Below are 6,353 nucleotides of genomic sequence, written 5' to 3' on the forward strand. Positions count from 1 at the left end.
AGACAACTCTTGCTCGCTTGTCTTACCAAGGAATGCCTATGAAGTTCAGTGGTGTAGTAGTCAAAGCATTTGATGGATCGTGGAAATCTGTTATCGGCGAAGTCAATCTTCCCATGACAATTGGTCCACATACATTTCAAATCACCTTCCAGGTCATGGACATTCAAGCTGCTTATAGCTGTCTGTTGGGACGACCATGGATCCATGAAGCAGGGGCAGTAACTTCTACGCTCCATCAGAAGTTAAAATTTGTAACAAATGGAAAATTGGTAACAATAAGTGGGGAGCAAGCCTTGATGGTGAGCCATTTATCCAATTTCTCTTTCATAAGTGCTGATAATGAGGAAGGAACGCAGTTCCAAGGTCTCTCTTTAGAAGACGAATCTTCCAAAAAGAAAGCATCAATCTCTTCATACAAAGAGGCAGTGAAAGTAGTGAAAGATGGAACTACCACTGGCTGGGGGCAAGTTGTGATCCCTACCAAGAATGAAACCAGAGCAGGACTCGGATGTCCACTGATGTTTTCAAACTGCACCAAGAAGGATGAAACCCTTCGTCCGATCAAAGAAACATTCATTAGTGGAGGGTTCCTTAACCCGATTCCTCAAGAGGTAAATGTCCTTATCGAAGAATGTATTGAAGAAGATCTGCCCGATCCTGAAGAAGAATGGAAATGTTATCTCAGTGACTCAGGATATATATCTCAGGAAGAACCATATGCACCGTTCTATCCTCCTTCAGAGAAATCTAGTGCCAACGAAACTGCGCATGTTCCTGCAGAAATCTGGGACACCTTGGGACAACCAAGTGGCAAATATGATTATATGGTGAAATATACTGCACCTGAAAGTTCAAAGATTGCGATTGAGGATATCCAACCAACTGGGTGGGGAGATTCCTTTGAATATAATAGTCAACCAGAAGAGGTTTATCAGCCCTCTCAATTTTCTCAGCTGCCTGAAACTACTGAAGATTTCAACTTCAACGCATCTACCAAGATTGGTAACCCTGAAGATGGTTATTATCACATAAATGCCATTTTTGAAGATGAAGGGGAAGATGGCCCCGCAGTTGACTTGGAAAGCGTCTCTGACAATGAGTCTCTTCATCCTGAAGATTGGGAGTTACACCCTGAAAATTCTGAAGATTGTGATTCATCTTATGCTCTTCAAGAAATAGAAGAAGACCGTTTCAACTCTACAAAGAACAAGATTGACAAACCAGGACCTTCAAATCCTGCTCGACCAGCGGTCAGTGTCATTACTGAAGACAATTCTGAGGAGAATTTTCCTGAATACATAATACACAGAGGAGTTCGTTGCTACTGGAAAGCTATCGACGTTCCGAATGTTGTTCACCGCTCAAAGTAATCACCTCGCTGTTATTTTGACCTCCTGCCTTGCCTAAAGCAGAGAGATGTTTTATAGGGCTATGCTTTTAAATGTCCTGCCCAAATAACTTTGTGTATAGGGCTTTGTTTTAAAAGTTTCCCTCTTTGTCCCGCCCAAGACAAATGAGTTTGTGTTTAGGGCTTTGTTTCAAAAATGAATCATAAATAAAGTGTCATTTTGAATTCCCTACACTATGTGTTTTATTTTTCGCTTTTTTCTGGAAATGGTAATCCTAAAAAACAAAAAAAAAAAAACTTTTCCAAAAAAATCTGCATACACTCTTGCATTCATAAATTTTCTGAAATAAATATAAATCATATGTGCAGATTTACTATTGATAAACCCATTGAATGCAATAACCCTATGCCCTCTCCCAACTTTGAGTTTCCTGTGTTCGAATCCGAAGAAGAGGAAGAAGAGGAGATTCCGGACGAGATCTCTCGATTACTTAAGCACGAGGAAAGAGCCATTCTGCCTCACAAAGAGCCTTTAGAAAAGATCAACTTGGGTTCTGAAGAAGACAAAAAAGAAGTGACCATTGGATCACTGCTTGATACTGATATCAAGAGTAAATTGATAGACCTTCTCAAAGAATATGTTGACGTGTTTTCCTGGTCCTACCTGTCGCTACCGCGAAAAATGGAATCAGAGTCGCCACCAATATATTCATCCCATCGCGGGAAAGGAATATCAGAAACCTAACTCGAAACAAGAACAAGGTCTTTCGACCAGAGAACAGGGTACGGGAGTCGGTTACGCAAGGGGAAGGTGTTAGCACCCCTCACGCCCATCGTACTCGATGGTATCCACCTATGTTTGTTTCTATCTAAAGGGTGTATCTATGTCTAAAACCTAAATGCGAATGAATGCAAAAAGAAATACGGGAAAAAGAAGGAATTATTTACAAGTGTGTTCGCTTAGGCCCCGCGACCCAATGCCTACGTATCCTTTTCAGGAATCAGAACGACCGTAGTTCGGCTCCATAGTTTCCATTTGTTTTGTGTTTTTTAGTTGAACAGAGGTTAAGGTCACAATCCACGATGCTCGACCTTTGGAGACTTATACGCCTAGTTCTGGAAAGGACTTAACTTGTTCTTAAGCGCCTAACAAGGCAAAAGAGTGAACTTGGGTTTGTGTTTTTTATGTAACTACATGATGAACAAAACCCAATACAAGGTTTCGCACCACTTCGTCACTTTGTTTTAATTCGAGCCTTTATTAAGTGTTTTAAATGTTTTTGGTTGGGTATTTTTTAAGGGGAATTTATTTGCGATTAGAATCACATAAAATGTATAATGATCAAGAAGCAGATTAGGGAATGAATCCCACTCACTTCTATCCCATTATATAATGTTCAAGAAACAGATTAGGGAATGAATCCCACTCATTTCTATCCCATTAATTAATGTTTGAGAAACAGATTAGGGAATGAATCCCACTCATTTCTCTCCCATTAAATAGTGACCGAGAAACAGATTAGGGAATGAATCCCACTCATTTCTATGCCACTAAGTGATTGAGAAACAGATTAGGGAATGAATCCCACTCATTTCTCTATCACTTTCTTAATGTGATTCACCTCTTTATTTATTAGTGTTTTAAAGTTGAAAAGAAAAAGAATGAACAAAAGGGAACTAACCTATTCTCTAATCTAAGTTATTCTAATCTAAGTCTAATGGCCCTAAGGTCAAGGATAACTATCCTAACCTATCTCAATTCCTCTTAACAAAGAAGGAAGAGTCTAAGGGAACATGGCAAAAGAATGGAGTTACAACTCCAACAAGATGAGAAGAGAGCCCTAGGGCAGTAGCAAACCAAGGAAATAAGTGTCCTAAATCAAACACAAAAGCCATATGGCACTACACAAAAATATTCACAAAGAGTTACCAAAGTATCGCATAAATCGTCACTTAACAACTAGCGAACAAACTTCCATTAATCGAAACAAAAAGCAAATGAAAACATGAACAAAGCTTAAAGTCAGTAGCTATTAGTTCATTTATAGGTCCAAGGCCTTATACCAATCTAGGTTAGTCAACTAGCTTGAAGCAACACAAAGTTCTAACACAAACTAGACAAAACTAGGTCAAAACTAGTTAGTAAGTTCAAATGGTGAATGGAGTTTAGAAAAATGAAATCAAATGATGGAAGTCAGTAGCTAATAACCTCTAATAGATTTCTAAACAATCATGGAATCAAGTCACAAAGTCTCATACAAAATTATAGGTCATCTGGACAAGTTTTGATACAATCGTTAGCCAAAAGCAAGTTATTTACATGCGAGAAAGAAAAAATCAAGTAAAATAAGAAAATATGACTTAAAAAATTCAACTCCAGGTCCTAGGACCTCTAAACATCCCTAATTATATGTACAAAAAGAAACTAAGTCAATTGCATAAATGCAAAGCAAATTATAGGTCAAATTCACATGGTTATCCGCTTAGGAATGCACATAAATCGGGTATAGAGAACCTAGTGAAAACCTAACCAAAACATAGAATTAAACTTTTATCTTTTTCACACAATATGGTATATGAGTCTACTGACATCACACAAAAAATGGCAATTAAATTCTACTCCTAAGGTATTAAACAAAATTAATTTGCAAAACCGATCAAACTTAAAAACACAATGAACATGTTGAAAGAAAGGATTTATTAAAAATAGGAAAACAATTTCTAAAAACCTAGCAAAAATATCAAAAATTTCTACACACATTATTCTATTTAAAACATATTTTTATTTATTTTTCATTTCGCCTAAAACTGCTTTATGAGTTAAAAGTTATGAGAGAACTAAATTTGAAATAAAAGAGAATTTAAAGCAAGCAGGGGTGCATCAACAATTTGCAATGAGATGTGTTTTTACTGAAGGCGCAATGGGCCCCGTACTGGGAGGTGCCGCTAACATTTTCGCTGGCCCAAGAGAATCTCTATGATCCACTAACAAACCATTCAGATTTTTATGATCGATTTCCATTAATCACACTTATTTCCCAGTTAATCTCCGTTTAACCAACAGATTTCAATCAATGCTAATATCTAATATCAATTAATTCTAGTTAAAAACAAACATGAAAAAATTGAAAGGGGATTAGGTTAAATGTATTGTGACCTTTGGGCTTATCTGAATGAATCTTCTTCTTCGACGTGAACTTCGACGGCCGCGCTTCCTTCTCCGGCAACAAACCTCCATCATCTCCAATCAAAAGCCGCCGCGAACCAAGAGAAGGACTCCGACCTTTCTCCCTCATCGTCTCTCATCTGGACTCTCTCTCTCTCGATCTTCCTCGTTTTGATGTTGCGATTGGCGAAGTTGTTGATCGCAGATGCGGATGAGCGAAGTAATTTTTTTCTCGGAAATTTCCGCGAGCAGTGGTGCGAAGTAGTTGCGTTGCCGAGGAAAATCTCCGATCATAACTCAGTGAATATTGCGTCGAAGATGAATTTGCAGGGCTTTGTGTTCTGAATCATTGTTTTGGTGATGATGATACAGGATCGGTGCTAGTTCTTGAAGATTCTCGAAGCTCGTAGTTGCGAATTCTTGGAGGTTGAAGAGTGATGATGAAGCTTATGGTGAAGATGAAGATGATGCGTTAAGGATTGTTGTCGATAATGAGAAATTCAAGTAAGCGCACCTTTTGATATTTTGATCTTGTTTTCTAATTCACACTTATTCTTCTTCTCCTTCTTGAATCCTCGACGCGTTTCCTTTTTTATTGATTTCGTTTCTCTGAAGCTGATGAAGATAGTGATCATTGGAGGTCACTGAATCGTGCGACGACTGATGAATGTTACGGATCGAAACGTGATTGAGGAGGTGGAGAATTGATTGAAGGATTGACGAAGATGGATGAAGGTTGAGATTATGAGCAAGTGGTTCAATGTTTCTGTTGAAGCGTTGGTGATGATTGAAAAAGGTTGAAGAGCTTTGGTGGTGAAGAGAGAAGAAAGTGATGAATTTGTGAAGAAGATGATGAAGACTGAATGAAGCAGAGATGAGGATTTTGTTATCAGGTTGAATCAAGAGAGAGGGAATTGAAGAGTGTGTGAATCTGTGTTAAAGATTTTCTGGTTTTTTTTTTAATCGATGATGAAGAAGAGAGAAAGATGAAGGTGAGTTTGTTACAGGTTCTCAACTGATTTTTCTGTTATCTCTTTTTTGCTGCCGATTTCTGTTATTTCTGTTATATTCCCCCTTTCATTCTGATGTGTTTTTCTCCTTTTGTTGTGAAGCTTCCTTTGTGAACCAGTTTCTTCTTGCTGCAGGTTCGATTTTGTTCCCGGTTTTTTCTAGTGTATTTGAGATGCAGGATTGGATTGTATGGAAGCTGATCTTTTGTAATGCCCTTTTTTGTGATAAATTGTATTTTATTTTTTTTAGATGAATGTAATAGAAATATGAAATATATCTGATCATTGAGTGGACTTTTTCTTCGTATGAATATGATCTTGTAACTTGTGATTTGCTTCCTTAAGAAATCCAAATACACTTCCTTTCCAACTTTGCAAAACTCAAACAACTTTGATCAAATTTGAACTTTCAATGAATACCTCAATCTACACAAAACCTTATCCTCCAATCTTGCATGCACCAAATCTAGCCATCATGAACAAACATAAGCTTTGGAATAATTTGAACTCGTGGCGTCACATAATCACCAACTAATCCAAATCTTCAATTTGACGAACATTTGTCTTTAATTCTCGAATCACAGGTGATTTATACTTCAAGCAATCAAACAATTCGAGAGAACAATGATGCCTTGATTGTAATGAATTTTCAAGTCATATATCTCATCTTGACAAAAATATACTTCCTTAACAAATGACTTTAACATGATGCCCTTCGGAATCCTTTGATGATGAAGATAAAGACCTAACCTCATACCTCACTACTTGGAGAACCAGAAATACTACCTCTTATTAGTTGTGCACGCGTCAATCTCATTATGTAACCTTA

General features: G+C 37.6%; 1 long non-coding RNA gene across 1 annotated transcript; it reads left to right on the forward strand.

The window, feature by feature from the left end:
- The first annotated feature begins 4,417 nt into the window (after positions 1-4,417).
- LOC131599298 (uncharacterized) lies at positions 4,418-5,827 on the forward strand. The gene is made up of 3 exons (XR_009282696.1): positions 4,418-5,018; positions 5,130-5,506; positions 5,660-5,827. It is a non-coding gene; the product is annotated as an uncharacterized LOC131599298 (long non-coding RNA).
- Positions 5,828-6,353: the final 526 nt, after the last annotated feature.

This window comes from Vicia villosa, linkage group LG4, assembly GCF_029867415.1.
Source record: "Vicia villosa cultivar HV-30 ecotype Madison, WI linkage group LG4, Vvil1.0, whole genome shotgun sequence".
NCBI lineage: Eukaryota > Viridiplantae > Streptophyta > Magnoliopsida > Fabales > Fabaceae > Vicia > Vicia villosa.